This window comes from Malaya genurostris, chromosome 3 (assembly GCF_030247185.1).
Source record: "Malaya genurostris strain Urasoe2022 chromosome 3, Malgen_1.1, whole genome shotgun sequence".
NCBI lineage: Eukaryota > Metazoa > Arthropoda > Insecta > Diptera > Culicidae > Malaya > Malaya genurostris.
Window position 1 is genome coordinate 298287194 of NC_080572.1, and position 12044 is coordinate 298299237.

A 12044-nucleotide genomic window follows, 5' to 3' on the forward strand; every position below is an offset into this window, starting at 1 on the left:
GTTTCAACCGACTACGCTAAAATCACTTTAATCGGCACTGGCATCACTGAGCAAGACAGCTTCAGATGCTATGACAAGCTGATGATGCTATTGATTGCAAGTTTGATCGTAAGCAGTATTTAGAGCCGGTGTGTTCTCAAGGCGTTCAAAATATAGTAAATAAACAAACAAATAGTGTACAAATAAAGAAAGTTTACGAGTTTTGAATCGACTACCTTCACAAACAGGGCGGTACTTCCAGAGTCCAGATGAAAATTCATTTCGTCGCACAGTGGTTCGAATCAATAAAAACGTGGACAAAAATCAGTAGCTGACAAACCGTTCTTCTAATCCATATAGTTGCTTTTAAGATATTATTTACAAATACATACCGCGTAATTTGATTCTATCCCTAATTGTTCATGGCCTACTTTGACAAAAAATATAACCATAACTATTTTTTCTAAGCAGATAAAAAAATTTTTTCTTCTACAAAGTTTTAGAACTATTGAAAATAATTTACTTTGTCAAATGTACCAAAAGTGTAGGTCGCACCGTTTCGGATATACAAAGCGTTTTTATGACAACCCCCTTAAAATCAGTTTTTTATTCATAACTTGTTTCGAGTTATTTTTTTATGCATACTTTGTTTGGAATAATTGAAGAAAATAAAAAATCGCATATGTTTGTTGTTTCCTGGCAAAGTTATACAACATTTTACTTTTTTTTACCTATGATAAAACCTTTTTTTTTTTTTTTGTTTCGATTATAGAGGTTTTAACCTTAAGGTCATTCGCCTCTTCGAGCCAGAAAAATTTTCTGACCCTATGTGCGGGGTTGGGAATCGAACCCAGGTGGGCTGCGTGAAAGGGCTTCGACTTACCCATCACGCTATACCCGTCCCCCCTATGATAAAACCTTACACCGAAGCGAAATATGCAACTTTATTCAGCTGATTTTTACAAAATTTATAGGAAAAGATATGCTCAAAAATATAAAAAAAAAAAATCTAAGTGGAACTCGATGGAACTTTTTTTAGGCCTGATAGCTCACCGCTCTTTTTGAAAAAAACCGCAGCTCACCAGATCACCGCACTGGTAAGCAGGGATGCCAGGTTCACAGATTAATCTGTGTTTCACAGATTTTCAACCTTTTGCACAGATTTAAAAAATGACACAGATTTTCACAGATTTCTGGAAATGGTCACAGATTTACACAGACTTTGAAATAGATCACAGATTTTTGAAATTGATCACAGTTTAGCACAAAAACTTACAGAGCGGTAGGAAATAGTGAGACCTTTTTTTTGCTTACCAAAATGATTCCGATCAGCCATTATGGAAACGGGGAAAGTGCACAGATTTTGCACAGACAGGTTTTTGGCTTGATCACAGATTTTTGAAAAAATAACCTGGCATCCCTGCTGGTAAGGTGGAAACAAGCTACAAGCTGAACGGATCTTCGGCTCTTGAAAAGAGAGTTATAAATGAGAAGAAATGTGTGCATGAGATCTTGTCAGTTCTTCAAAATGTCTATCCTTCTTTAACAGATTGAATGAGCTATTGTCAATAAGAAATCTTACCTCTCACTCAGTAGGCTAAGGTACATTCAGGGATGTCACTTTTGCAGATATTCTCAAATGTGACATAATAATAATAATTCGCAGACAAGTCAGTTCGCATAGCATTTTTCTTTGTGCATCAATGATTTCGATCATGCATATGAAAAAAAAAACGGCGCAAAAAAAAAACGGTGCTCAAAACAAACCTTCAGTTCAATTTAAATGAGCTGATGAGCTGATACATTGAATCGATTCCCTTTAGTGAGCTGATCGGTTCGGAGCTGCTCACCGGTATAAGCGGCTTCGCGCATCTGTGCGAGTGAGCGTCGCACGATCAAAATATCGTCTTAAAAAACGTGTTGCTTCGCGATAACTCTATTTATTTACACGTTTAAAAATGAAATTTCTTCGTAAAGGTTTGTACTTTTACAATACTTTTTCATATTTTGTTTGGAAAACATTTTTCCATTTTTTAATATGTGTTAAACTTTTGATAATTTTTCGGATTTTCAATATTTAAAATTAACAAAAAAAAATTGCATCGAGTTTCACTTAGATTTTATCTAATATTGTTAATTGTCAAAAAGTAAACAAAATAAAAATCACAATAATTTGCTTAAGTTGCACGTGCAAGCATGAGCTTGTTTATGCGTGTTTACGCGCACTTTGTAGTAGATATTTAGGTAATAGAGATAGATTCTACGTAGATAAATCCAAAAAAAAAACTGTTCTTAAAATAATGTGAATATATCTTAAAAAATATTTATTTTACATTATTTATATCTTCAGCAAAAATACTTCAAATGTTTTTTTCTTAAAAATGAGATAGAAAAAAATGTAATCTTGTAAAACTTCTTCGAAGACATATTAGCTCTTAAAAATCAGGTCCCTTTAGTTATCCAGTACCATACTATCCAGCATGTACTAAAACGATCATTAGTTATCCATTACCATACCATCCAGCACGTACTAATTTTTTTAGAACAGTCGCTAGTACCATACCATCAAGTAGAAAAAAAACAATTACTCGAGTATATTTTTGTCCTGTAAATGTTTCAGACGTGATCTTCAGGACCCATACATGGAATTTGAGTTAATGTATCTGCCCCCATATAACTCTTATCAAATGAATTTTAATGACAACGAGAAAATTTCCTTGGCGAAATTTTTTCCATGTAAATCCTTACTGGATGGCTCTTTCGCACGATCCATTGTCCTATAAATGTTTCAGACGTGATCTTCAGGACCCATACATGGAATTTGAGTTAATGTATCTGCCCCCATATAACTCTTATCAAATGAATTTTAATGACAACGAGAAAATTTCCTTGGCGAAATTTTTTCCATGTAAATCCTTACTGGATGGCTCTTTCGCACGATCCATTGTCCTATAAACGTTTCAGACGTGATCTTCAGGACCCACACATGGAATTTGAGTTAATGTATCTGCCCCCATATAACTCTTATCAAATGAATTTTAATGACAACGAGAAAATTTCCTTGGCGAAATTTTTTCCATGTAAATCCTTACTGGATGGCTCTTTCGCACGATCCATTGTCCTGTAAATGTTTCAAACGTGATCTTCAGCACCCATACATGGAATTTGAGTCAATGTATCTGCCCCCATATAACTCTTATCAAATGAATTTTAATGACAACGAGAAAATTTCCTTGGCGAAATTTTTTCCATGTAAATCCTTACTGGATGGCTCTTTCGCACGATCCATTGTCCTATAAATGTTTCAGACGTGATCTTCAGGACCCATACATGGAATTTGAGTTAATGTATCTGCCCCCATATAACTCTTATCAAATGAATTTTAATGACAACGAGAAAATTTCCTTGGCGAAATTTTTTCCATGTAAATCCTTACTGGATGGCTCTTTCGCACGATCCATTGTCCTGTAAATGTTTCAAACGTGATCTTCAGCACCCATACATGGAATTTGAGTCAATGTATCTGCCCCCATATAACTCTTATCAAATGAATTTTAATGACAACGAGAAAATTTCCTTGGCGAAATTTTTTCCATGTAAATCCTTACTGGATGGCTCTTTCGCACGATCCATTGTCCTATAAATGTTTCAGACGTGATCTTCAGGACCCATACATGGAATTTGAGTTAATGTATCTGCCCCCATATAACTCTTATCAAATGAATTTTAATGACAACGAGAAAATTTCCTTGGCGAAATTTTTTCCATGTAAATCCTTACTGGATGGCTCTTTCGCACGATCCATTGTCCTGTAAATGTTTCAGACGTGATCTTCAGGACCCATACATGGAATTTGAGTTAATGTATCTGCCCCCATATAACTCTTATCAAATGAATTTTAATGACAACGAGAAAATTTCCTTGGCGAAATTTTTTCCATGTAAATCCTTACTGGATGGCTCTTTCGCACGATCCATTGTCCTGTAAATGTTTCAGACGTGATCTTCAGGACCCATACATGGAATTTGAGTTAATGTATCTGCCCCCATATAACTCTTATCAAATGAATTTTAATGACAACGATAAAATTTCCTTGGCGAAATTTTTTTCATGTAAATCCTTACTGGATGGCTCTTTCGCACGATCCATTGTCCTGTAAATGTTTCAGACGTGATCTTCAGGACCCATACATGGAATTTGAGTTAATGTATCTGCCCGCATATAACTCTTATCAAATGAATTTTAATGACAACGAGAAAATTTCCTTGGCGAAATTTTTTCCATGTAAATCCTTACTGGATGACTCTTTCACACGATCCAGAAGAGTTGTTGTACTTATTATTGCGCATAATTTTGCTGAATTAAGCTTTTTCTGGTAGTTCAACCAGTAAAAATTTCTGATTGTTTTTTCACCAAAAACTAGTCAAGCTTCAGATATCAATATTCATTAGATGCCAGATCGATAAAAATGTATCCTATGCAATTCATGAAAGGTCATGATATAAGTAAAAATTTAAGAGAAAATTGGAAGGATGTTATTTTTTCAACTTATTTAAAAATAATAAATATTTGAATTCTAAAAATACGTTAAAAAAACTCAAAAACATTGCATAACTCCTAAACGCCTTAACGTATCAACATACTTCCTTCAGCAAAATAATAGTATCAAATTAGTTTCACAAGTGTTCCATACATTGTCCATTCGAGAAATGAGACACACAAATGTGAACTAGGAGTTCATGAGTTCATTCTGTGCTATCTATACTTCACATAAGTATTACAAGAAAAGTTCTATGGATAAAAATCACATGCGTTTCCACGTAGCATTAAAGTGAGTTTTTTTTTCTGAGTACAGGTTCTCAAAGATTTAATACAATCAAATTATTCGTCCGGAATCTGTTCGATTGTCGAACCGATTGATCACGTTCCTCTACCATCATACACGCTCTTTGGACGTAACCCATGGATTGACTTGCGACTACTCAAATTCATAAACTGCAACTATATGTTAAAATTTTAGTCTTGAGATTTGAGTAGAACCAAGAGTTCTCCTCGCATTTGAACATACATTCGAGTAAGCGTTAAGTTTTCAAACATTTGAGTGTAAAAAAAACAACCATGCATCGTGATTCATAGATGTTTTCAGTAGTTATTTTGTAGTTTCAATTATGCTAAGTGCGAAGTAAGGGTATCCAAATCGTTAAACTCACTCAAATTTTGAAGAAAATATTTTTTTTTTATTTTGAGTACAAAATACCCAAATTTTGACAGCGTCGTTCCTTGACTGAAAAATGAATAGATTGGTGGTAACTCAAGTTTAGACTACGTGTACTTTTTATGAAACTTAGTTATATTCAATAAGGGTGTATGATAAAGCAGGAAAAACTTTCTGTAATATTACTTATGTTGGTGGTAAACTAGACTTTCTTAAAAATCTGTATAAAATTGCAAAACCCGTATAAAACTCAGTAAATTTTACCAATGTGCTTGAAAATCAGTAAAATACTGAAAATCCGTATATCTAGTAACCCTGCTTTGGTGATGAATGTTCACCAGCGATAGTGTGATTGAATCACTTATACTACCGAGGAATTGTTTGAACGAATTGCCTATATTTGAGAGAAAAGAGAATACTGCATACTATTTTTCAGAAAGGTTCAATACTATTAAACGTAAAAGGGTACGCTTGTCGGCAAGTATGAATGGAATGGTTCGTACTCCAATCTGTTCGCTAGTGTATGTTTTCAACATCGAAGGCGGTAACTCAGTCTGTTGGTATGAGTGCTGTAGCTGCGCCGAACGCTTTTGTTGTTGGTTCCTCGCATTGATGAATGAATCATTCATATTCGCTCTCCGCTGTATGTGTGTAGTGAAAAATACTAAGTTATGCGATTCGCGTGTGTAGAAGCTCAACTCGTCAATCGTTAACGTTCATTAATCAAAGAAAGGTGAATTAGTGAATTAGTGATTATAAAAAATTGGTGCATATACAATAGTTCGTGTGATTGACGTGGTAAGTGAGGTTTATGACAACTGATAGTTCGTTAATGTATTTATTTATCAAACAATCATTGGAACCCAAAAAGTACATAGTAGCTAGTGTTAATATTACCAATAGTTTGTGAAATTGAATGTCGTATTTTATTTATCACTTCAAGCAATATTGAATTATCAATAATTCACACAGATGTTGAAAACTACGTGTGATACAACAGCCGTAACAAGCTCAAAACAAAAGTTACCAACATCGGTATTGTAAATATTTCTTAGTTATGTATAATGCTCTCTCAATAATTGCTTCATTCAAGTGACTCCAGAGCCGTAGTAAACGTTTCTGGTGCCCGAGACGAAATCTAAAATATTCGCCATACAAACACCATGAAGACGAACCTCCATTTTTTTTCTGTAGGGTTATGCTAAGTAACATTTTTATTTTTTTTAAATACTTGTATCAGTCATAAATCTTGCATTAAAACTGTACATTCAACATCTATGGTTTTATAGGACAGTGTTCAGAATGTCTGGGCTGGATTATCACGACTGACTAACATAGAACTTAACTTTGGCGGAGATGACTGACTATCATACTGAACTGGGCGATAACGACTATGATAAGACTTAACATTAACTGTAACCTAATAACGAGTAAACGTATTAACGAATTAACGCCACCTTTATGAGTTTTAAATAAAACTGTCAAAGTCACTTAATTTCAGTGTTGCACATTTAGGTAGCAGTTACCTTTAGTGTTTTCATATTTTTTCGTCGTGATGCCAGCGAAATATACTTTCTTTTTATTTCAGAATTTTGGAGTTTCCTGAAAAGTACCGTTAATCTGTTTATGTTGGTTATGAGAGGTGTTTGCAACTTTTATATTATGTAAGACGTACAGAGAATTGCGTGAGCCTTTAATATTCAAACCCCTTGTTTTACTTGCATATATGTTTGTATGTTTATATGTAGTTAAGTATAAAACATTCACATAGTATTCGCTCGAGACATGTCTCCCGATCAATTTGATACATTACATGCATGTATCAGAATTCAACACAAGTTCTCAGAGACTATAAATCCGCAACCTTCTCCAATCCTGTGAAATCGCTCTGCCAACTGAACTATTATTGATATGATGATACACAACTCAGAAGACTTTCCGGAGGAAAAGAACTTGGTATTTGATCTAACTGTGAACGGCCGATGTAGTTCAAATTTTAGTTAACCCCTGTGATCCAATTCCGCACGCAAAAATTTATTCACTCATTCCCCGACCAATCAAATCTCTCTTTCATTCTCCAGCTGGATGTGAGATTTTGTTGACTTCTATTTTGCTCACCCAATGTTTGTTCGATAGGATCTTGAATTAACATTTGATTTCCACACTATGACCCTAATAATTTTTATGAGCCATTTCCATCGATTTTATACCTGAATCTCAAGTAAACCGCAATAAAACGATTTTCAGAGGAACTTAGTTGGAATATATTCAAAACGGGCATTCAACCAAAAAAAATTGAGAACCACTGGTCTATATTCTTGAGTGTTCGAGTGTATACTTCGAATTTTCACACGAAGACTAAATGCTTTGTGTTGGTTTACCTTTTTACCCCAAAATTTACGCTAGGGTCACATACCGATTTTCAAATTGATTTTACGTTTCGTCTTTGACTCATCAGTGCTTAGCAATTTATATTGTACTGTAATTATATTGCGGCTCAATAAAAACCTAGACGTAAAGTTAATGCTATTTGCAAAACACGTTATGCTATTACACCGAAGTGTAATGTCCAAACTGACAAATCCGATTAAACAGATTTCTTCAGACTAACTTTACGTCTGTCTAGCGGTTTATGTTGAGCCGTCAGGTCGCGCTAGCAGTTCAACATGAACTGCTATCCACTGATGAGTCAAAAATCAATTAGAGCTTTGAGTTACTTTAAGAATCGATCTAATAAGACTCTACAATTAAATAGTATGACGATTGATTGAACTGTTTCATTGAAAATACAGATCACTTGGAATTTATCACATCATTACCTCGAGTAACTCCATGGGGCTGATCCTTGTAGTTTTTAATTTTTCAATCAATTTCCAAGTACAAATTTAGTTTCTTTTTACACCAATGATGGTTTTCCATTGAATTTGCATTCAATTTCATCATAATTTTCTGTGTATGTTTAAGGGGCGGGTACGGTCTAACACATTTGTAAAAATCATTTATATTTACTATTTATATTTATTTATAGTAAGTTATATGGGGGCAGATACATTAAGTAAGTTATATGGGGGCAGATACATTAACTCAAATTCCATGTATGGGTCCTGAAGATCACGTCTGAAACATTTATAGGACAATGGATCGTGCGAAAGAGCCATCCAGTAAGGATTTACATGGAAAAAATTTCGCCAAGGAAATTTTCTCGTTGTCATTAAAATTCATTTGATAAGAGTTATATGGGGGCAGATACATTAACTCAAATTCCATGTATGGGTCCTGAAGATCACGTCTGAAACATTTACAGGACAATGGATCGTGCGAAAGAGCCATCCAGTAAGGATTTACATGGAAAAAATTTCGCCAAGGAAATTTTCTCGTTGTCATTAAAATTCATTTGATAAGAGTTATATGGGGGCAGATACATTAACTCAAATTCCATGTATGGGTCCTGAAGATCACGTCTGAAACATTTACAGGACAATGGATCGTGCGAAAGAGCCATCCAGTAAGGATTTACATGGAAAAAATTTCGCCAAGGAAATTTTCTCGTTGTCATTAAAATTCATTTGATAAGAGTTATATGGGGGCAGATACATTAACTCAAATTCCATGTATGGGTCCTGAAGATCACGTCTGAAACATTTACAGGACAATGGATCGTGCGAAAGAGCCATCCAGTAAGGATTTACATGGAAAAAATTTCGCCAAGGAAATTTTCTCGTTGTCATTAAAATTCATTTGATAAGAGTTATATGGGGGCAGATACATTGACTCAAATTCCTTGTATGGGTCCTGAAGATCACGTCTGAAACATTTACAGGACAAAAATATACTCGAGTAATTGTTTTTTTCTACTTGATGGTATGGTACTAGCGACTGTTCTAAAAAAATTAGTACGTGCTGGATGGTATGGTAATGGATAACTAAAGGGACCTTTAAAAATCAGTGAAAGTCAGTACAGACTTTTGACCTTCTTTTTCCAGTTTTGGACCACTGTGCGTCGTCCGGAATCCAGAGCTAGAATCGAATTGCAGAATTGTAGAGATTAAACCGAATTTATGATTTTGATTCTAAGCCGGGATTTTGGACCGGAAATCTAGAGCTGAGATCAGAATTTTGATTCGAGACTTGGACTCTGGAGTTAAAATTCGGAAATAAGTTCTGAATTAGGATCTGAATTTTGGGATTGAAATAAAGGTTTAGACATTCAGAGGTTTGGAATTGAAATTGAGGTTCAGAATACAGAATTCAGACTTTAAACTCAGTGTTCGAATTCTGAGCTTGAGGTTCTCAGGACTAGAATTGGAATCCTAAACTTAAGTTTATTTCCAGAATTCAATTCTAAAAGGCATTCTAGAAACCAGGTTCAGAATCCAACTAGAGAATAATGGTTTAGAATTAGGATTCAAATAAATTTTAAAACTCAGTTTCAGATCTCAGGTTCAGTGATCAGTTTAACAGTTTACTCAGTTTCTATATTCAGTTCCCGTGTTCAGAATCAGAGTTCAGTTTCAAAATCTAGTATCAAAATTGAGCTTCAGAATTTAGGTCCAGAATTGCAGATTCATTAACATCACAGAAAATCCGGTTATGTCTTTGACTTTATCCACCCACCCTTTTTTTTCATTCCATTATGACTTTTTACAGCACTGAAAATTGGAAAATTCAGCGAAGATATGAAGTTGTTTGAACTACTTATTATTAAATCGACTTCAAAATTGAGCGATTATTTTTCAACGTCGCTTTTCTCGTTTAAGCCGAAATTTTACATACAACGTTTCGAAAATTTCATGCAGAAATGTTTCCTCTTTCAATGTTGAAAATTTTGACAAGATGAATTTTGTATAAAAAAAGACATAACTGGATGACGTGAATCCGAACAAGGCAGGACACACATAAGCAAAAAGTGAGGTTTTAGCCAATCGCGGATTTCTTAATTTATGTTGGGAATTTATATGACAATAATTTCAATTACTTGCTTGTCAACCCCGTCTCAAAAATGCAAATTGTACAACTATTGAAAAAAATTTGGTTTCAGTTCAAGAACTCTATAACTTGAATCCGGCTTTGAGCTCTGGATGTGGAACTGAATTTTGTTCACTTTTCGAAGTATTTCGCTCCAATTTAAGTAACCAGCAGCTGGATGACGCAATCGCTCATGTTTGAAGCGAAACTCGCACGGCGAACGATCCACAGCAGAACTGCTTCCTGTGCGAAATGATTCAATACTGAAGCAACTTTGCTGTAGGGATTTCCCCGCGAAATAGAAAAATAGTAAACTTTTATGCTGATTATTTCATTTCGGATTTACCCATTTCAACGAATGAAACTATCATAATGCAACACGGAATTAATTTCTGACGGTACAATAAAATGTTTATTTTCACTTCCGACAGATAAGTAACTTTAATTTATCGCCCTTAAAAGGACTGATCTGTAGAATTTTCACGGTCGTTGTTTACTTTTCTGTGTGTTTTGTTCCAATGCGAAGGATCATCAGCTGAATGTTGATGTAATTGTCCTTGTTTGAAACGAAACTCACACTGTGAACTGAACTCTAAACTTGAAATTATATTCAGAAACTGAATTCTTGATACTGGAAGTGGAACTGGAATTATGCTCTGTACGCATAAATGAAATGTCGCTTACTACATCAAAACCGTCGGCCCGCGTACGAGAAATGTGTTATAAATTTTCTTCTTCGATACGCGTTGATACCGAACATTTCAGAAAGTTTCAATTTTGAACTATTTGAGATTATGTCAAACAGCTGAAAATTTTATCATTAAATTATGATCATATTTCCAAAGGAATGTAGTAAAAATTATGTTGATACGTTAGATACAACAAGAGATATTCACGATCAAAAACTTATCACTCTCTCAGAGGGTAAATTTAGAAAAGGCGCCTTATAGTAAAGTAAGTCGTATCCACGACAAAACAGTGCGATCAACTGTAAAGTCTGTAAATTTGACAAAAGTCTGCTAAAAACTCGATTTTTAAAAGTCTGCAAAAAATTTACAACAAAAACTGAAATCTGCAGACCTGGCATTTCTGTAGCGTAGTGAAATCACAATGGAACTGATATGCGCAGAATTTCGCTTATGTTGGTACATTTCTAGACATAACTGTCCCATCATGAAAAATAGCTACAGTTCAATTTACTAATGAAAACATCGACAAACAAAAATACGAATGTTGGTTCTAAGTATAGTTTTTGACATAAGAGTTTTTTTTCATACACGGAACGACCGAAATTAGCTCTGCGCCTAATTCGTATTACTGTTTTTGAATTAGTTGATTTTAACAACAAAATTTCCAAAATAACTATAAAATTAGTTAAAATTGAGAATTTACTTTGCTGAAAAAACTCTTAGTTTTAGAGAATGTGTTTAGTTGGTGAATATCCTGGACTCAAACCAGCAATATTTCAATCCAACACGAAATTCTCATTGACAACTAATTTTGTTATTAAAATCAGAAAATTTGTTTCTATTTATCTATCACCATCATTACTGAAGGACAGCACAAAAAAACTGAAACTGAAATGGGTATTATTAACAAGTTTATTAGCCAAGAACTCATGAGAAGTGTCAAAGCAAAACAATCCATTAAAAAGCTAAAAAGGACAGTCTTATTGAAACTGCTTGAACATTGTTTTGATGTTTTTCGCATGTGTTCGATATATCTTTATTTAAATTTCTAAACCGATATGTAAAAATGTCGTAAACTGTTAGTGGAAATCGTATTTATTCAGAATTTGTGCGCACTTGAAGCGATTGTGCGTAATAATGTTTTTACGCGGAACAGTGAAGTGAATTTCGAATGTTTCACTCTAATTGTGATGAAG

The 12044-nt window shown here is 34.3% G+C and overlaps 1 protein-coding gene across 9 annotated transcripts in view; it reads right to left on the reverse strand.

The window, feature by feature from the left end:
- Window positions 1–12044, reverse strand: part of LOC131438996 (uncharacterized) — a 515523-nt gene that overhangs the window by 237006 nt on the left and 266473 nt on the right. The gene's annotated exons all lie outside the window — the stretch shown is intronic.